Source organism: Pinus tabuliformis, chromosome 7 (assembly GCF_031772625.1).
Source record: "Pinus tabuliformis cultivar Carrire ecotype Pingquan chromosome 7, CPIR1, whole genome shotgun sequence".
Classification (NCBI taxonomy): Eukaryota; Viridiplantae; Streptophyta; class Pinopsida; order Pinales; family Pinaceae; genus Pinus; species Pinus tabuliformis.
In genome coordinates, this window is record NC_142293.1 from 225,404,320 (window position 1) to 225,427,030 (window position 22,711).

Below are 22,711 nucleotides of genomic sequence, written 5' to 3' on the forward strand. Positions count from 1 at the left end.
CTAGTTCAGTGATTTCGTAGCTAGTTTCAAAACTTCTCCAAAATGATGTGAGATATGACTTCCAAACACCTAGTAAGGCTTCTATAACATGGAATGAGGTTGTCAAACATTATTTGGAAAAGAGATATGACCTTAAAAGACTTCTAACCTTATGACCTAGAGACCCTTTAACACCATGACTAGAAGAAGGGTTTGTAAATGAGAATGAAATTAACTGTGATGAGAGGACTCAAAACTTATAAGACTAGGACTAGAAACAAGGCAACTTTCCAAAGCTTAGAGACAAAGATTTTAGGGTGACAATAGTGGCTCCACTAGGGATAGTGTGCCCTTGTGGTATACTAAAAACTTGTAGCTCCAGTGCCACTATCCATCCTCTAGAATAAAACTCTGAACCTCTACCCAATTTTCTCCTCATGCCTTTAATGATTTCTGAATGAAGAATTCAAACTGTGCCTACTGAAACAGATGCTCAGTCAACCTTGAGCTTATTTGCATTTTCCTACCTACCTACTAGCTGCAATTTCCACTTTAGGTCAAGCAACATGATATTTCCAATAAAGCCAATCAATTGTCCTTTCTGATATTGGAGGCTCTTGACTGCATTCAACCTCAAAATAACCATGATAGTGAGATGACCAAATCAACTTATAGTGTATATGATCTTCATAACGAAAATGAAAATGAAATACTGATGTGCAAAACTTTGCCATGTATTCATTTATAGGGTCAAAGAAAACATGGTTATTTTGATAATCATCATAACATTCTATCTCTTCAGAAAACTGATCCTCAGCCACACAAAATTCCTTTGATGTGTTATCCAACTGCCTTTCTGCATGATCCCCATAGACAATGTAATTTTCTTCATTATAAAGATCATTCTTTAATGCAAGTTGCTGCAAGGAATTACAAAAATGAACAACCTTTTCCTCTACCTGAGGGTTATAAAAGCTATCTTCCAGTACTTTTCCTTGGTGTTTGCAATCAATTTCATACTCATTGTGATCAAAATCTTGGCAAGTTTTCTGCATCTTCTCATTTATATCAAAGGATGAAACATGGTTTTCATGAGTAAACCCCTGCTGATCTTCATGCTACATTTCATGGGATGTTATACGTTCTTCTTGGTGTTGAAATATATTGTTATGAAGAGCCTCTAAAATTTCTTCATCCATAAACTCATTATCATCATAACAATCCTCCAAATATTTAATAAAACTTGTAGAATGTTTACAACAATCTTTGACCAGCAATAAGGAGGGATGACACTCTTTATACATGTCATAGAATACATCATGGAAATCAGCGAGAGAATATAATGAACCATTTTCCAAGCTTTTATACCAAGACCATGCTTTTCCTTCTAAAGTGGTCATAAACATCCTCATGAGACAATCTTCAGGGAAATGAACCTTAAGACTATGTACATGCATATGGAACATAACCAAATGAAGAGCCGCATTGTCCTTCTTTTCATCTTTGAATATCGGAAGATCCTCTAACCAATCAACCTTTGGCATAGGATTTGGAAAACCAGGGATATGAGACCGATTCATAGGAGCATACCTGGCATTCATTCTTGCGGTGGAACTCATCTTGGAACTTCATCAAGCTACTGATCTTCTAGCAGTGGAGTCACCTTCCAATTTTTTATTCGATGTGTGGATTCGCCAAGGTAGTTTTGCAGCCTCAAAAAGATGTATGAGCTCCTGCTACCTTCAGAAGTTCAGCCTCTTAACTTCGGGAATGAATAGACTTTAGGTTCCCGGCAGACACACCAAAATGTTATCTCAAAATCAGACCCTGGAAGGTTGCTGACCAGGAAGACCTTAAATAACTATTTCAAACCTACTTTAGGTTGAGGCTTAGCCTCCCCAACCTGAGAGGGCTCTCTCACTGGATTAAAGATTTTACTTTGAAGATTAGATGGCTAACTCTATGGAAAATTTGAACAAAAATGTATAAATGGCTGAAAGACCAATTAAAAAACTTCCATTGGGCTATGGAGTCAAAATATGTTTCAGTACAATAGCAAGATAAATTTCACATGGAAGTCAGGGCATAGAGTGTTTAACATAAAAGAAAAACAGAGATATAATATAGAGAACACAGCCTACAAACACATGAAGGAAGTTAGAGCATCATCAAATGAATTCTAAGTAACATGTGTCTATACCACTGCAAGTAAGTATATGAAGGAAGCCATGAGGAAAATCAAACATTGAAACCCTTTCTGAATCCTGAGTAGTGAAAGCAGCTCTTTGTATTAACCTGAAAACATACAGTCATATACAATAGCACAATGTGCTTGTTTCTTTGAAAATTGCCAACCTTTTGTACATCAGATCTTCTCCTATATATAGAGCTCTTTACATAACTTATATTCCTCCTCAATCATGAGGGGAATTCGAATTCATCCTACTATGACACCTATTGATACTTAAAACTAACTATTAAATGCAAATGACACCTAACTAGCAGTCCTAGAGACCTAATACAACTAGGAGTGTAACTCCTTATCATGATTACAACAACCTTATCTAAGCATTTAAAGCATTCTTGACAAATTGAAACCTCAAGAAGTCGAATTTGATGAAGCCTCCCACGTGGTCATCTGACTGTTGAAGACAAACCCTAGAATTTAGGGAACATGTTTCCCTGTTTTTAGGTTTAGGATCCCTGAAAATGGTACGTGGGACAGAGCCTTTATCTCCTCATCCATGACACATTTTTCAAAAATGAAGGAGGTTTTTGTATTCCATGCTGTCTGTAACAAAAACCTCTCTTGGGTTTTTAAAACACTTCTCCATCTATCTAGAATCTGTCCTTGAAACAGACATGTCAAACAGGAAAAATCCGTTCTCTGAATTTTGGGTTTCAAAGAAATCTTATTATCTCCCAACTGAAAACACTTATGAAGAAATTGATATAGTTTATTATAGCTGGAGAGTTTATTAATATAAACCTCCTTCAAAATTCCAAAATACCTTTTCATGTGACCATAAACTGATCTTGAAAAAGACTGCTAAAACCAGAAGACCAAGCTTGACTTTCAGCAGTTTCGTAGCGCAAGTTTAACCATAAATTCCTCCCACCTCATAACGAATTTGAAGAAAATGAAAGAGGTTTTTGTATTTTGGTATGTTAGGAAGAAAATCCTCTTTCATTTTTCAAAATTTAGTTCTCAGCTGCTCAGGACCCCTTCTGGAAGTTGACTAGTAAACGCAGAAAGCAGAGTTTTTTATGCTGAAACAGGCTTTTTCAGGGATTTCATAGTGCCCTACGAAAACTCCTAGTTCAGTGATTTCGTAGATAGTTTCAAAATTTCTCCAAAATGATGTGAGATATGACTTCCAAACACCTGGTAAGGCTTATAGAACATGGAATGAGGCTGTCAAACATTATTTGGAAAAGAGATATGACCTTAAGAGACTTCTAACCTTATGACCTAACCCTTAAAGCATGAAATGACCTAGAGACCCTTTAACACCATGACTAGAAGAAGGGTTTGTAAATGAGAATGAAATTAATTGTGATGAGATGACTCAAAACTTATAAGACTAGGACTATAAACAAGGCAACTTTCCAAAGCTTAGAGACAAAGATTTTAGGGTGATAACACACCCATAGCTATATTGCGAGCAATTGGGGCCACGAATGATTTGGTGAACCATTCAGTGAGAAACTGATCAGCAATCTCAAATTTTATCAAGCGGCGTCTACGTCTCCATTCATGGATATGATCAGAGATGTGTGTCGCAGTATCTTGCTTAAGCAATGAGAGCAAATAGGTGTCAGTTTCATAGCAAACCAGCACCTGAAAATGTGTGAGGAAAGCCATGGCTAAAGAGTTAAAGTCATGGTAAGTACTTTGAGGCAGCTCAATGTACCACTTAGTTGCAACTCCCGTGAGGATTCATTGGAAAAGACAGAGATGAATGGAATCATTAATGTATGAGTTCGACGAGCACCAGAGGTGATATGTCATCACATGGGCCTAAGGATCTTCTTTAGATTTCCCATCAAACTTTGGACAATCGTTTGGTATCTTGGACAACACTAGAGGCTAGTATGGCGAATGAAGGATTGGATCATTCGTAAGGCGAGATACATCTGGCAACTCGAGTGTGGCCAAGAATTGAAATTGGGTGTTAAAAGGCATGGGAGGTTGATAAGTGGGTCCGAATGGAGGAGCCAACCCCTGTTGGTAAGAAGTTTGGCCCCACAGTGGGGGATTTTTGCCATATGGCATCTGAGGTTGACCCCATTGCAGATTACCTTGACCATAGGGAGGATTTTGACCTTGAATACCCTAGAACTGTCCGGTCATAGGTAATTGATAAGCAGCATATGGGTTAAAAGGTTGTTAATCTTGTTGACCTTGGACATATGGATATTGGACCTGTTGTTCTTGAACATATGGGTGATGAACCTGTTGTCCCTAAACAAGAGGATTTTGGACCTGCTATCCTTGGGCATAAATTTGATACACATGTTGCCTTTAGACATAGGGATTCTATACTTGTTGCACTTGGCCAAAAGGATTTTGAACCTGTTGACCTGGGACATTAGGATTTTGGGTCTACTGCTATAGAACTTGACCTTGACCCTGCTAATATGTATACAAGGATTGATGTTGCCCTGGTTTGTCTTGTTGTTGCAAGGGTTGACCTTGTGGTTGCAAAATTTGTCCCTGAGGCTGCAGAGGTTGGACTTGCGAGGACATGGGCTAGGAGGTGTGCAGAGCATATTGCATCTGCTACTGCGCAGTTTGTTGCAACTGTTGCAAGGGTTGACCTTGTGGTTGTAGCAGTTGACCTTTCCGTGGGATCATTTTTCCTTGCGGTTGCGCGGAGAGCCTTTGCTGCAACAAAGGTTGCCCTTGCAGTAACAAAGGTAGCCCTTGTTTTTGTAGAGGGTATCCTTGCTATTGCAAGGGTACTTGGACAATGCTCGAGAAATTTCCAAACTGAATCTGGCCGTAGCCACCTTAGAAGGTGGATGAGCCAAGCTAAATGTATTGCCCAAACTGAATGGTGTAAGGTTGATTAACCATTCCTTGAGAACCATATGGAACGTAAGGAGTTTGGTATTGGACCTAAGCCCCATAGGGATACTAATACTGAACATTTCTCGATCTAGATGGACCAACAGGATTCTGAACCTGTTGGTACAGGACATTGCTTGATCCAGTAGGATCAGTAAGGTTATGAATAATACTAGAAGAAGGCTGGTTCATACCAAGCACGTGAGCTTGTGAGCCACTCACATTGGTGGCACCTGACAGCATAAAAACATTCAGGTTTTTCCCCCCAAGCGGTGGCACAGCTTGGCCATTGACGAGAGGGATGGAGGAACTGACAGAGACATTCTTTGAAACTGTCGATTGTGCCTGACGGGTAACTGGGATTAGCGATAGAAGGGTATTAGGAACAATGGGTTGCACCGGGACTGAGGTAACAGCCTGTTGGGAAGTTTTGTTTGCAATGAACAGACGTAAAGTAGGCATGGCACCTCATGCCCAAACAAGGTTATAGTAAAGTGATGAGGTTCTAGGTGTACCTGAAACCAACTGTGCCAAAGACACATAGTTGGGTGGAAAACTGGAGGGAATACCCCTTGTATGGGGGAAACCCTCAGGAGGAAAAGGTAGCTCTTCCTCCTCGACATTGTGTGGAGTAGAAATTTTGGACTCTTCCAGAGAGGTGATTGGAGCATCGCCTTCGGGTTCCATGTCTGGTAACAAATGACGACGAATGACCGAAGAAGTACGAGGCGATAGTTCCAAAGGAACACCCGCATGGTCGTACGGACTATAAGGACGTTGCAGTGATATCACAACAGGGTCAAACAGAGGATTTGGAGGGTAGATAACCAGTTCGAGCTAATCGTCAGTGGTCAGCGAGTTCTTCGGAGTTTGAACGGGATTGTCTGGAGATTCTGGGCGAAGATCCACATATGACCCAGTATTGAAATTAGGTGGAGGACGAGATGAAAAAGGTTGAATGCTCAGAAAAATTCCGAGATCAAAATCTTGGTCCTCGAGTGACTCTGGTAACTCAGGAAACATCTCCTCAGACAATCTTTCAGACAGAGGAGAGGAAGAGGTACTGGGTGAACCATATGGTTCAACCACGATGACCTTGTATTAGTCGAAAGAAAGAATTAACTTCAAGGCTTTAAAATGTTTTTTAAGGGAAACTCACGATTTGGTCTCAGAGAAGACTAACATGGTGTTTTTGGATCGTGGAAAATCAATTATTAAGACGCATAAAAGACTGGTGCTCTTTCATTTTTTAAGAGTCGAGAAAGAAACAAAGATGACTTTATCGCTTTTGATTGGAAACGAGCTCAAAAGGATAAGTGCTCGAATGATCTTTTAAGTTTAATGAGTCAAAAATATCAAATGACTGCTCTGGATGATCTAGGTAAACAGGATTACCAGGCAACTGTGAACTGCAGAATACCTCCCAGCGAACCGAGAAGTATGAGCAGGAAATCTCCCTGAATGCTATGTTCGGTGTATCATGTTTGCAAGGCGGCCGACTCAGCTTCCTAAGGATAAAGGATTGCAACCTAGAGGGGTCTCCTGTTATATACTCGATGGTACGGGGAGCACAAATCCATACTAGTGTTGTCTAATGCCGAAGCAAATGACACCTGCTAGGTTTAAAGACGTCGGAACATGTCTCTAGACTAGACCTTCTAGATATGGTCTTTAAATGTCAAATGCGCCTTAGGTTAATTGAATTCATTTTAAAGTTTATCTTGAGTTATGTTTCAATTTTTAGGTATTAGCGATACGACTCAAAAAATCTTAAATGCAACTAAATGAGACAAGACCCTTTCAATTCGATGAAATGCCTACACTAGAGAGGGTAGAAACTACTCAATCAAATGCAAACGACCAAGCAACTAAAATCGAAATGATCTTTCACTACCTTACTTTTTCGAAAAATATACTAATGGACAATGCATTCCAATTCCTAATTTCCTGACAAGCACATATCTAACAGTCCTTTCAAAAGAAAAATAGTTATTTTCCTTTTTCAAATGCCAATGCAATTCTAGTCTTTTAGTGATGCAAGCTATCGTAGCACAATGATGCAACAAACTAGAATTTCATACTTTTTCATGAAACAAAGAAATCATACAACTCCAATGAAAAAGTTTTCAAGACAATAAGCTCTTCAAGCAGATGAAAACATGAAAAGAGAGGCTCATTCATACTAATGAAGCACCAAATTTACCAACAATAAGACAAGCAACGTGATCCATGTCAGAAAAGAAACGTTTAGACAAGCAAACGAAAACTTTTCAAACTTGTGTAATAGAGGTCAAAGTCGTAAAAGGACCGAAAACAAAATGCAAGGAGTAAGTACACCTACAACCCGACTCACTGAGTTCACAAACAATTGAATGGATGACAATCTAGATGCCCTAGTGTCACTGACCACCCAATGACTCAAGCAATCAAGCAGAAAGATGATAAGCCAACAAGAAAACAAAACCAAATGAAAAGCAGCTTTCTAGTCAGGGAGAAAATGGTCTAAAAGGCTTACGGGGTCAAAATCATAAGAGCATAACACACTGGCCAAGATTGGGGACAAACCCTAATCTTCACTTACAGGCATTGGTGCGACTACCTAACTGACAACAAGTGGCAGAGGCTAGTCGGTGCGACTTTTCCTCAGCAAATTGCATTGATTGGTGCCACTGTCAATGGATTAAGCGCACTAATCGAGGGAGCCAAGAATTTATTTTTTTTTGAAACGAAGACTAGATATGCTACTATGAATTTCAAACTCAGGACAGTAAGCAGGAGAAAAGAAACAGAACCAAAGGGAAAAAGTGGAACTAGAAAAGTTCACATGAAATCATGAAATCCAAGACAAACAAAAGGATTGGTTCCCCAATATGGTTGCCAATTTGTGGTGAAGTAAAATTATAAGTGCAGACACAAACAAATTCCTCTAGCCCAATAATGGGTCTAGCCACAACTGATACATTTTGTGGAATATTTCCTTAGGTTAGAACCAATTAAGAGGGCCTAACTCTTAGTACGCTTATCCCATTTGATGATGTCCTTGCTTGCTCGCTCCAACTATCTCTCACTTCCTTCTTCAAACACCTGAAACAAGTAAACAACAGTAAACAAAAACTGTGATAATAGACAAATTGTAATTCAACCTACTTAACAAGATAAGAAACATTAAGCCATGAATATGTAAGATGAAAAATCATGTGGGAAATCAATCGATAGTTGCATATATATCGAATCAAGAAGAGATTACAACCATTGTCTTGACATTGCGATTCTCCTCTAACAATACTAGGTTCCCACACACTTCTGCTAGCATTCCATGATGGCCTCAATCAACAATAGTTTTAAGTCTCTTCCCTTTAGGCTTCACTCCAAACCAAATCACACTTCTCCCTCACACAACTAGATAGCTACAACTATGAATAGCTTGTTCTTTACTCCAAACCAAAATAGCACTAGCACACCAACCTTAACACTAGCTTGTGCTTGGGAAGAAGGGAGGTTTATATAAGATGAATGGATGGGAGATGGATCCTCTTCTCATGGGAGAAGGTCTTATCCCTTGAGGTAGTTCCATCATTATAGGGGAAAGGAGCCCAAACTGACATCCTTGACCCCATTCGGCCAAACCATTTACCAGACTTCTGTTATGAAGCTTCTAGAGCTGGAAGCTTCGGCTCTTAATTTAAAAACTTTCCATAACAGGACTGGCATGACTGGAACACAACTCAGTCACTCCGGTCAGCACTAGGGATAGTGCTAATATCTGCACATCGGCACGGGGAAGACAAGGGCCATTAGCACCGGTCTTGTAAACTGGGCAAAACAGAAGTTTCAGGGGAAATGGTGCAAAAGGGAATTGATCTACTCATGAAGAGGGACACAATGGAGGTTTCTTCATGAAGGGAAAGCATGTAGGGTTAACTGTAGAGGTCCTCCAGGATCAAGGAATAGGGAGTACATGGACAGTGACAAAATGCTGTGTAATAGGGAGGTTTTGTTGAATTAGTTTCTGTCAAGCCTAAAACTAGCAAAATAAAGAAACAAATAAAGGTTTACTACCTTGTCCAGACTGCTAAAATTCAAAAACAATCAACCTCCTATGTCCTTACCAGAAACAGAAGGAAATTTTTTGTGGAAAAATGCATTGAAAACCTTGTTTCAATTCCTGTGGTAGAAAGGGTATATGTAAGAAAGGGTAAGAGGGTTCTTGAGGAAAAGCCTTCAACCTCTCATCAAGAACAATTTTTGGAGTTGCCAAAAGAGAACCTTACTGATAAGTTTCACAGTGATAAACATGAGGAAGGTTTAAAAGTAAAGCTGAGTGAAATAGGGGATTTAGAGGCTCAAACCAAATCATCCAAACATGTACAAAGAAAGAAGTAAAAATGGGTCACTTTAGCTGAGATGTATGGGATGAAGAAACCCCATACAAGGCCCACAAATAAGCTTATGCTTAACTCCAATTTGCGGCAAAACCCAACCTTGAAGGATCAAGTCATTGATCTTCATGATACACCTTTCAGGGGTTCAACAATCAACAAATAGGAAGCTTCAAGTTCCTATAAAAAGAAGAATATCCATAAATAGAGTAAAGGATAAAACCATGGCCCCAGGGCCAAGAAAAACAAAAAGACAAAAAAATTAAATCAAGCAATGTAGGCCTCTTGTTAGAAGCAGTAGAAACATTAAAATGAGCATCGAAAAGGTAGCGCTACAAAAATTTTTGGTAGTGCTTTCACTATTTTGATTTAACAACATATACCCATATATTTTGTCAGTGCCTGAATAGGACTTCCTAGAAACATAGTTTTGACGGTGATAAGGATACAAATATTGTCAAATCTTTCTAGAGGCTATATTTATACAGTAAGAATTTTGGAAAGATAGGGTAAAGTCAGGGCAAAGATCAAAATGAAATCGCTATTTTGAGCAGATCAATCAATATAAAATTAGGATATTGGGGTTATAAACAAAGGGTTTTCCATAATTTGTTCCAGAGTATTAGTAACTAGTTAAGATCCACATCTTCAGCAGATTCTATAGCAATAGACCTACGTTTTTACCACCATGGATTATGTTTCAAAGTGACAACGCATCACTTGTTCCTTGCAAATGTATTTTGTAGGTTTTATTTAAAGTCGTCAAGATATGTATATATTTTTAGTATTTTGTAATTAAAACTTTCCAGATATTATGGATCTCAAAGCTTATGTAATTTTGTTATAATTTAATAATTTTTGTAGCATTGAATGTGTTCTAGTCTCAAAACTTTGCGGAGAGGCTAAAGCACATGAGTTCACCATAACCCATAAATCGTTTCTGGAAATTTCACCTAGAAGTGTATCAATTATATTATTAGCATATATTTAATTATTTCCTAAATCTAAACTTAGGAAAAGGGGTTAATTAATCAAAATTAATTGAGATAAGGTGTGAATCATCTAGAAACTCAAACGAATTGACAAGAAATTAATTTGAGCATTTGATTAAGTTTTAATCTTAGTTGTTGGAGGTCCAATAGAATATTATAAGAATAAGTCGAAGGGTAGTCAGAGAACACACTCGAGACACTTGTGAGAACCATAGAGAGCTCAATTTTCTTGGCAGTTCGATTTCTAGAGAGCAGTAGAAGTTGTTGGAAATCCAAAGAAGGAAGCAGAATAGTGAGAGGCGGGGACAATGACTCTGGTGGAAGCCTTCTAGATCTGGAGAGCCAGTTACAGGAAGGTTGAGTTTCCTCAGTGAGGTTGTGCAAGGCTAGCAGAAAAGCTTCAAAGTCAAAGTTTGATTTAGCCAGACAAAGGGTCGATTTAGTTGCTGGAGGCTGGGAATATTTCCGGAAGGTGCCAACAAGTCATTATCAGAGGCTATATTGGGAAAATGGCTTGATTAGTTGCAGTACTAGGTAGATTGTTTTAGTGCCTGCGCAGATTTGACATGGGGGTTTTGTGGAGCCCATTCAAAGCCAGTTTCGGAGTTGGATCAGTGCCAGGTGAGACAATATTTGTCTCACTAATTTATGTGGCCAGATTTCATATAGTCAATTTCCAGTTTGGACATCTAGTTGTACTCAAAAAAATTATCACTACTACATAATAATAAAACCCTTGGTTGTTGCACTGGTTTTCGCAAATTGGGTTTTTCTGAGGACATTTTTCCAAAAATAACTGTGTTAATTTTTTATGTGTGTGTATTATCATTTCTCAATTTCCAATGCTATTATTTTCCACAATTTTTATTTGTGAAGTTTGCAGTAGTGAATTATTCATTATTTGTATGGGTGAACAATCTATTAATTAATTTACAGTTAGAAGAATAATTTACAGTCGCTGCAATAAAATTTTGTAGCAAATTTTTTTGAGCTACAAAATAATTTTGTAGCACCGAAATTTTCACATGGTATCAAAGTGTGATTGATTATCTAGGAAGATCAGAAGTGGAAGAACATAATTTCATTGTCAAAGGGAGCAGCAAGCTGAAATTCTTATAGGCTACGTAGTTCCTAGCTAGGTAGTTCGAATTGTTCGGGCAAGGGTTTGATTTTTCAGTTGTAGTATAGCAACAAATTAAATTTTCCCAAAATAGTGATTCCAGCAGGCAAAGGGAGCATAAACAACTAAGATTTTTTCTGAGCGAATTCCTTGGTTTGACATTGTGGGTTTTACAACAGTAGAATCAACATTAGGTGGAAGAGAAATAACACACGCAGAGGGAAAATTTCTCTCAGGGGAATTCGAGTTTCAAAAGTTCGATTTTCCGGTTGTAGATTGGTAGTAGCTGAGAGTATGTTTCCTCACTCTAGATTGCAGTGTGAATAGCATAACCAACAACCAAGTAGAGGGAAAGAGGGATTTTTCGACAGTTTCATGGATGGCCACAACTAGGCGTAGAGATCATGATAGGTTAGAGGGAGCCTCCAACTATCTCATCTAGAAGGCTAGGATGTATTTCTTTCTAGATGAATATGCCTTGAAATCCTATGCGGAAAATGTGGTCACAGTACCCCAAGATGGAGATCATCTCAAGGAGTATAGAAAAGAAATGGAAAAGGCGAAGTAGATGATTTTGGATGGAGTCCAAGATCATATAGTCTCACATATTTTTGGCAAGAATACTACTAGGGAAATGTGGGTGGCTCTCTCCATGCTATATAATATTTCTTCCGAGAAGTAGAAGATGTTCCTCCAGGAGAAGCTGAGAACCATCAAGATGCAGAAGGGTGAAGGAATATATCCTTTCCTCACTCAAATTCAAGAGGTATGAGATCATCGGTAGGCACCCCAACCCACAAAGCTTGTACGATTGGAACTAAAAGTGTCTCAGCAGACTGGTAAGTGTTTGTCCAAATCATATTGGGCAAAGACACTTTGCATGGTTGGGACATGATGTGGGTCAATCTGTAGTAGGAGGAGTTGAGGTGAGCTCTAGTAAAGAGCACCATCAATAGTAGCCATAGTAATACCGTGAAGAGTGGGAAGGAAGAGGTTAATGTGGCCCTAGCATCAAAGGGTCCTAGACAGGTGCAAGGGGAGAAAAAGAAGAAGAAGTACCACCTATCAAAGGTCAAGGGCTTCAAATGTGGTGAGCTCAGTCACTATAATATGCAATGTCCTCTAAGAAAGAAGGATAAGTAGGAGAAGTAGGACCAGGCGACAACGTAAGCCGAGATAGCCAAGTTTTCCTCTAGGTTGGAGGAATACTTCGCTATGATGGCAGCCATACCTCTAGGAGTGAGGTGGGCCAACATGGTGCTATAGTCTAGAACTGAAAAGATTGGGTAGAGTCCATTAAGGTGTCCTCCTCATGGATCATTACCTTTCTATAGGGGCCCACAATATTTAGTAGTGGGATGGATTAGTGTGAGTGATGTAGTCAAATTCCAAAGTGATAGTTGAAGTTAGGAGTTGAGGACTGTGGTGCAGTGTTGGCAGCAGAGCAGGTGGCTCAGTAGCAGAGTCAACAGCAGCACAAATTCCTGGTGGAAAATGTAGAGGCTAGTAGTAGTTAGGAGATAGATGCATCATACTTAACGCAATTGATTCAGTGTTTAGGATGATTCTTAGTTGCATTGGTTGTAGTAGCAACAAAAACAAATGAGAGGGAGTGCAATGCAAATGTAGAGTTGGGAGCAATATAGTAGTGTCAGCAACAACATAGATGCAACATCAAAGTTGCACAATGGTTGGTGGGCAGTAGCCAGACATTAGCAGTGTGATAGAGGGTGGTACAGAGATAGGGCGTTGTGACATAATGTGTTAGTTTCTGTAGCATTGGAAGTGTTATAGTCTCGAATATTGGTGGAGCGGCTAAGACACATGAGTTCTCCATAACCCAGAAATAGTTTCTAGAAAATCCACCTAGAAGTGTCTCAATTAGATTATTAGCCTATTTTTAATTATTTCCTAAGTGAAAACTTGGGAAAATGGGTTAAGTAATCAAAATTAATTGAGATAAGGTGTGAATCGTCTAGAAACTCACATGGATTGACATGAAATTAATATGGGTCCTTGATGAGGTTTAATATTTGTCGTTGGAGGTCCAACATAATATTATAAGAAGAATTTGATGGGTAGATAGAGAACATACTCGAGACACTTGTGACAACCATAGAGAGTTTGATTTCCTTGGAAATTTGATTTCCATAAAGCAGCAGTAGTTGCTAGAAAGCCAGAGAAGGAAGCAGAAATAATGAGCGGCAAGGACAGTGAGTCCAAAGGAAGTCTTCCACAGAGAGTTGGCTACAGGAGGGTTGAGTTTCCTGAATGAGGTTTCATAGGGCTAGCGCAGAAGCTTCAGAGGTAGAGTTCGATTTAGCCAGACAAAGGGTCTATTCAGTTGTTAGAGGTCGAGAAGATTTTTGGAAGGTGCCAATGAGTCACTCTCAGAGGCTGGATTGGGAAAATAGCTTGATCAGTTGCAGTTCTAGGTAGAGCGTTCTAGTTTGTGTGCAGATATGATGCAGAGGTTGACATAGGGGTTTCTTGGAGCACATTCAGAGCCAATTTCGAAGTTGGATCAATGTCGGGAGAGACAATATTTGTCTCGCAAATTTTGTGGAAATATTTCCTGTAGTGGATTTCCAATTTTGGCATCAAATTGTACTAAGGAATTTTCTCACTGTTGCATAATAACAAAACCCTCAGCTTGCATCGGTTTTCCCAAGTTTGGTTTCTCCAGGGACATTTGTCCAAAAATAATTGTGTTAATTTTTTATGTGTGCTAGCATTTCGCAGTTTCCAACACTATTATTTTCTGCAATTTTATTTGTCAAGTTTGCAGTAGTGAATTATTCATTGTTTGTATGGGAGAACAAACTATTAATTAATTTACTATTAAAATAATAATTTCTGGTCGTTGTAATAAAATTTCGTAGCGAAATTTTCTGAGTTGCAAAATAATTTTGTAGCACTGAAATTTTCACATAAATTAGTTGGAAAAGTAGAGATAAGGGTTAGTTTCTGAAGAAAAATACTTGTGTTGTATTTGAATCCATTTTGAGATTAATAAAGATTTCAAGGAAGAAGTATTTTAACTCTTATATCAAAGATTATTTTAGTGATGCTTATCAGTCAGTTTTCCTAGTGATGTTTTTCATGTGCAATTCCATATGTGGTTTTAGTCTTCATATTTGAAATAAAAGTCATATAAGTTTGCATAATTCATTTCGTTCTTTTCTTTACAAGTTTCAAGTACTCTCACTTTTTCTTCTAATGTCAAACATAATTCATTCCAATGCTCTGTATTAATGTTTGTTTCTTTTTTCACCTATCATCTTGATAATCATATATATAAATAAATTTTATTCATCTCACCCATGAACTCTAATTTTTCTTGAAATTTTCGTTGGAATGACATCTTAGTTGTAACTTATTTGAAATTTTATTATCGTATGTGCACTTTGATATGTTGTGATATGATTATTGTTCCATTTTATATGTGGTAATATTAGATATATAACAGAGAAATTAATTATTGCATGAAATAAATAATAACTCTCCATTCTAAATGTTATTCTTTGCAGAACAAGGATCTTCCAGAAGATCTGAATGATCCTCATCACATAGATCTAGGTCACATTTGGTATGATGCTAATATGACAGATGATGCTCATGATGGCATAGATACAAATGAGAGTGAGGCCAATGCCAATGCAAATTATGATCATGATCACGATGGTGATGATGAGCCAATTGTTGGTAGCATCTAGTGGCATTCATGATCATATACATTGCATCATGGATCATTTTTGATATAGTTTTATGATGTTGATTTTCATGGTTACTATCATATGTATCATTTTCACGACCTCTAGTACCATATTATTGAGTTGTATCTTTTTGACATGTATCATTTTGACTTATATCATTTGGACATGACATATCATATTGACTTGTATCATTTTGTCTTACATAATTTATCATTTTTATTTATATCATGTGTACATGATGTATCATTTTGACTTTTGTCGACTATTGGATATGTATCATTTTCACATGTTATTGATCTACTAGTATATGTGGAATTTCACTTGTTTTAGTTATATATGGTGATGATATTAATAGTATTGACTTGTCAATTTTTATATATTGAAGGTGGTTTATTATTTGGATGCATATTTATTACATATGATGGTTTTGATTTACTGCTCATGATAGATGTTGTTAAATTCACTTAAATTATAGATATTTGACTCACTTGTTTTAATTATAAATGATGATCATGTTACAATAATTATCTTGTTATTTTATATATATATTGGATGTTGTAGATTCTATTTTGATGGAGAGTTAATAAGTATAATGATTTTGTTAAGTAAATGTTATCCTATGAAATATTTCAAATGCATTCATATGACTTACTGTATAATCATATAACTTATTTAAGAGACATGATATCTTTAACTAATTAAATTGAAATAAAAATATTAATTTAATTGTATGCAAAACAATAATAATTTTTGGAAGAAAAAAAGCAACAATGGAAGCCAAATTGGAAGTCACACTCGAAGAAAAATGAGAAGAAAAAATGGAAGCAAAAATAGAAGAAAAACAAAAAGCAAAATTGGAAGAAAAACTGGAAGTCAATTCAGAAGCCAAATTGGAAGCAAATCATGGCACTAAACATGGTGCTATTCTCGACAACTGGAAGAAAAAAAAGAAGTAACAATGGAAGAAAAATTGAAAGCCACACTAGAAGACAAACTGGAAGAAAAATGAGAAGAAAAATTGGACACAAAACTTGAATCCAAACCAGAAGTGAAATTGGAAGCAAATCCTAGTGCTATTCCTAGTTCTATTCCCAACACTATTCCCAATGTTATTCTCGACATTATTTCCAATGTTATGTTTGGTGTTATTTCTAGCGTAATTTTTGGTAGAATTTTTAGTTCTATTTTCGACGAAATTCCCGATGTTATTTTTGGTTTTATTTCTAGTGCTATTCTCGACACTTTTTCTAGCGTTATTTCCAACATAATTTTCAGCACTGAATCTGGAAGTATGATAAACATTCCTGACTGCGCCCATTTTTATGCCAAAAAATATTTCCAATTTGAACTAAAAGACACTAAAATTCGACACTATTTTAGGCACTGTTTGCATGTTTTGTTGTAGTGTAGGCACAAATCCATAAGAACAATTCTCATCATGTCACTAGCAAGGATTTGAACCTGGGTGGAGAAGAAAACAACAATTATGCCCACCACTCAAGATAAACCCAATAATATTTTATTGTAGATTATACTACATTAAAAGAGTGATTATTCATAATTGGTATTGAAATTGTAATATTCATTTTATTTAACCAAAATGTTATTATTGATTATTGTAATTAGTATTAGAATTGTTATACTTTTCCTTATAAAAAAATGTGATTATAATATGGATTGTGTCATTATATTGTTTTTCATATATCTTGATGTTTTCAGAGTGGAAAAGTGGAGGAATCATCTCACAAGACCTTTTTTACCAATGGGGTCTAGTTTGGAAAATTAGGGTCTGAAACCTTCCAAGCGAATTTTGAGGCATGAAATGATTTTTTGGGGCGGTAAAACTTTATCACTTTAGCGTACAATTTTTGTTTTCCTATCATACACACATATACCTTTCCAACGATGTAAGAATAATCTCAACCAAAGTCCGTATGCAAAATTTATGCCACTCGAAAGTTGACATTCCTATTTTGTCCACCATAATTTGAGAGAATGCCATGTCAACCTTGTTACTCAATGAAAAGCGGTGAGAAATGTGATCATGATGAATAATACTCTTGAAGAGTCCATATTGTAACTCTTGTTAAGGGTTTAGGGAGTTAAACCTAACCACTAATAGGCTATTAGGCTATGTTATAACTATTGGTTGTTAATTTTGCCCACCTTTTACCCACCTTTTTATCCCTTTCTTGTACTCATTTCATGCCCTTGTTGGTCGATTTGCATTCTAAACAGCAAAGGTACACCTATTTTCATGTCTTTGTGAATTTTTATTCATTGAAGCGTAGTCATAAGGGATTATTGCCTAAAGTGACTTGCTAAGTTAAGTTTTCATGCATATTTGGAGGAATAATGATCAAAGGTGTGATTCAGCGTATGATGGCTATTGAGCTGGCAATGTTATCTTTGGATATCAGCTACAATGGTGGATCAACCTATCAGCCAACATAAGTGCTATCTTTGTATTTTGTTGTATCTCAAGAAACCGCTATGTATTTGCAAGCAAACAACTGTCATAATATTAGGCACTGTCAGTTGAGTAATGAAATGTATAAGTAGTGATTACGGGGCTAGGAAAGCCACCGCTAGGAGATAGATGTTATTTCTAAGTTGTAACAATAGAATTTTGTAATGATATTTTGATTAATACAATTTTTTATCTTTTGATTATTTTATAGATCTCGATCTTGCCACGGCCCTGATCAGGGAGTTGGGCCCACTCTCCTGACCATGCACTATTGGATTAAATGTGTGCGTAGGTTTATTTTATGTTGTGTCATCTCTTTGTTGTGTAATGATTTGAGTATGTGGCTGTGAATCTTAACATGTTGTTACTCGTATTTGTTGTTACAATTATAACTTGTTGTTACACATTGTTATGTTATGATTAAATGTTCAATGCTGGGTAGGGAAACTATGGCCTGCATATACATTGCATGATAGCCTTTAAATAACTAGTCGAGTCCCGGGTTGACAATTAATGTGAAATTGGGTGAATTGCATGATTCATATCTAAACACTGGTATTTTGGTGCCATTGTCGGGGAGGCTATTAAAGGAGCGAAAGTATGACCAGTATTGACCATAGGACCACTCTCTCATCTTGGGGAGAGAAGTTTTTCACTCTACTCCACGTCTTGAGCATTAGATTTTTTGTTTCTTTCATACGAACCACTCTCTCGTCTTGGGAAGGGAAGTTTTTTTTGTTGAAAATGCAACAAGATGATGGAGCTTAGTGAAAAGAAGTCGCCTTCACTAAGTGGGCCCGCAGGCTATTTTTGGCACAAAGTCTATTTTTAGACTATGTCTACTTTTAGACATATGGATCATGGTCTATGAGTTGCAGGATGCTATTTGTGGATGATTGGTCATGTTGGTAAAAATAGATGGAATTCTATTTTTAGACATATGGGTGGAGTCTATTTTTAGACTGCTAGGCTAAAAATAGAACAGTCAAATATTATTAGCTCTTAATAATATTTGGATTATATTTGGAGCACTTCAATTCAAGCTACGAATGTGGCACATGCAACTGCTAGAAGGAAATATGCTTTTCTTATGGGTCAGTTGAGCTATTGCATGATGGACTTCAGTTAGAACTCAAGTGATTGAGTTTGGTGGAGTTGATTGAGGAGTTGATGGAGTTGTGTTCAGTTTGACTTAGTTGAACTAGTTGTATTTAGTCTAACTGTAGAATACACTAGTGATGAGTGATGTGAATTAATTGTTAATTAATTCACTAATTATTAACTCATAAAGCAACTAAATAATACATCAGTTAACTCAGTGCATGGATAGTTCAGTGGAGACAGGTGTTAGAGGTGGAGACTACTATCAGTTGTGACTATAGCTGTGCATGAGATTTGCACAATCAATGATGGAGATTGCCAATGAGGATTGCGCAGTACAAGACAAGGAAAACGAGCTTGGATCATTCCTATTCTCACATTGGATTGCGCAGTAGAGGCAGGAAAACAATGGAGGAGATTTGAACCTGTGACTTGATTCAGATCTGAGGTAGTTTGTGTGTAGCAGGTGGAGATAGTACTGAGTACTTGTGATGAGTATTATACTATGTATTGTTACATGTTCTCTATCATTATAATATATATAGTTGGGGGTTTTCAGCTGTATGCTTTCCCTAGTACATATTGTGTTGATATGTGTGATTGATGTTTTGATGTGCGCATGCGATTGTTTTGATTTCGCAAATTGATGATCAATGGAGAGGAGGTTATGTATTATGCATGCATTCCGCAAATAGTGTATAATCAGGATAATATCTGTGAATAAGTGTTATATTATTCAAAATTTCTGCATTTTTCACCCTGTTTTAGGTCCTAAGCTTACAATTTTGTGGTTGGTTTGTTTTCCTTCTTTTTCTTTCTTTTTAGGGGCCACTCTCTCATCCTAGGGAGGGAATTTTTCACCCTGCTCTAGGTCTTGAGCTTTCAATTTACTTGAATTTTTTCCTTTTATTTTCTAATTGCATGAACAAAGATACAATAAAAGGGGCAGAGGAAGACCCCCAAAAAGAGGAAGGAAAGATCTAGGCAGAAATACTTATATCCAACAAATCATTTCAAGAGCTAAATCAGGAGCATCGTCATTAGCTGCTATTAGGGTGAGCTGCTATCAGGGTTGATGCACCTATGAAGCCTATTCCTCTGACAATATTACCTAACTTTCATGGTCTTTCTTATAAAGATTCGGACACATTCCTGTTTGAATTCGACATTGTCTGTCGGGGGCATGACTATATTTCTGATGCTAGAAATTGAAGATATTCCCAACCACTTTGAAGGGAACAACTTTTAGATGGTTCATGGGTTTAGGAGGGAAATCTATTACTACTTGGGATGATATGAAGACGCTTTTCCTCGAAAAGTATCAAGACTACTGCAAATCCAAAGATGTTAAGGAAGAAATCTTTAAGACTATGCAGAAAGAGGATGAGAACATGGAGGACTTTGTGGAACGTTTCCAATGTATTTTGCATATATCAGGCCATAGTGATCTGGATAAGGACATCTTGAAAATAATTTTTCTTCGGGCACTATAGGAGGAATATTTGGAGCTTTTGAACGTAGTGGGAAAGGGAGACACATCAAAGGAAGATTTTGACACCATCTGCGAATTGTGCATTAAGTGTTCACGTGGAGCTACGAGGCAGAGGCAGGGGATCCGAACCCTCAAGACATCCAGTAGTGGAGTTATGAAAGAAGAAATTGGAAACTTGTTGGACAACTTGAGGATTGATATCTTGAGCACACTATCCTCACAGTTGGATGTTTTACAGACAAAACAGAAGCAGATGGAAGCAGAGAAGGACATGTCTATTTTATTCCCTCAATGTAGGAAGAAGCACCTGCTGAAGGAATGTCCACTGAATACTATCGAGACCTGTGTGATATGTGAACAAAGCCATTCCACTAGCACTTGTCCATCTCTTCCTAGGTTGAAGGCAGTTTTTCAGGGAGAAAATGAAGAAGTGGATTAGTTTTACTTCCTATGATCAAAGAAACCATGGAAACCACGACCATAGAACATGAATCAAGGTATGCCTCAAGACCCTTCTCAGTATTTTAATAATTTTAGTTTTGGGCCTTAGTCTTGTCAATATCCAATGCCTTAGCAACCATGGTTCCCTTATTCTGGTCCAACTCCTTCATGGTCCCATAATTGGCGTGGACCTTCTCCTCCTTTAAGACAATTCTCCCAGCCTATGCCAGAACAATGGTTACATCTGCCCTCTAATGCCTCCACTGGTAATCCTCCTCTTCATCCACAACTTCCTACTCAATTCAACCCAAATCCAAACAATAGGGGGGCTCAATAGGTTGAGACACTCAACCTTCCTACATATAGTATTGCCACCACAGAATGTAATGAATTAAATCTCTAGTCCGGTCAGGTGGTAAATACTTAGACTTCACCAATAAATTTTGAGCATACTGATGATGGAGTCTTAGAACCAGAACCTAGGAATTCTACTGGAACAACTGGAGATGAGTTAACACAAATTCCTATGGAACAACAAACCCCTTCTCAAACAATTGTTACTAGAGGATTTCAGACTGGTCCACCTTATCTTGAGAGACTATCCTTGAGCAAACATAGTCCTTGTCTTGAATTTGAATTTTTAGGGGAATTGCAAATTTTATTTTTCAAAATCTCGTTACTTCAGGCCATGAAGGATGTACCAATTTATGCCAAAACAATAAAATAATATTGCCCTAAGAAAATTAGAAGAAAACCAAAGGATCCACTCACTATTCATGTTATGGGAAAAATATCAAATATAATGTTGGGGAACTCTATACCTATTAAATACGAAGATCCAGGGAACCTGATTCTTACAATACATATTAATGGGGTTGATATCCCAAATGCATTGGTAGACTTGGGGTTAGCAAATAATGTTATAACTTCTGCAACTATGATTACCTTGGGCTTGTGAAACCTTAAACCAACTCCCACCGTCGTAGAGTTGGAAAATCAGTCTACTATAAGACTGGTAGGGAAGTTTGAAGATATAACTATTTCAGTAGACTCATGGCAGTACCCTATTGATCTTTTAGTACATACCCAATCCCCAGTCAGTGGGAATCCTTTGATTTTAGGAAGACCTTGGCTTGCGATCACAGATTCTTACATTGCGTGTCGATTGGGAAATATGGTAATATCCATGGTGGAAGTTACAAAGAATCTTATTCTTTATCCCCCCGCAGAACCGAGTTCATCAGATAAACCAAGATTTACCATAACACAAAAACTTCTACCTACAAAAGGGCTTGAACTTGAAAATGAAGAAATTAGACCAATTCTTACTATTTGTAAGGCCCTCTGTTTTAAGGATGAAACAGAATATGATGCCATTAGTGCTTTTACTGGTAGTCCCAACTCCATTTCTGATTCAACCCACCAGCTATTTGAATCTATTATGAGTTACAATGTTTAGGAAGCCATAGAACCAGAGACTAAAGTTGAAAACATTCCTATAATTGTACCCCATAACAATATTCCTTATCTTTCACCTTCCCAGTCTGAACGATTACTAAAAGTCCTTTGGGAATAGAAAGGAGCCTTCACTTGGGCATATACAGACATGCAAGGGATCCCTGTTGATTTATGTACTCATCACGTATACATTAAATAAGAATGTCTACATGTTAGGCAACCACATAGAATAATGAATCCTCCTTTAAAGGATATTGTCAAAGACGAATTACAGAAACTAATGGATGTGGAATTTATTTACCCAATATCGGGAAATCAGTGGTATCCCCACTAGTCATTGTTCTGAAAAAGAATCGAAAGTGGCATATTTGTGTTGATTACAGGGAATTAAATAAAGAAACTCAGAAGGATCATTTTCCCTTACCTTTTATTGACCAATTCCTTGATACATTAGTTGAAAATAAGTTATTCTCCTTTCTAGACGGATTTAGT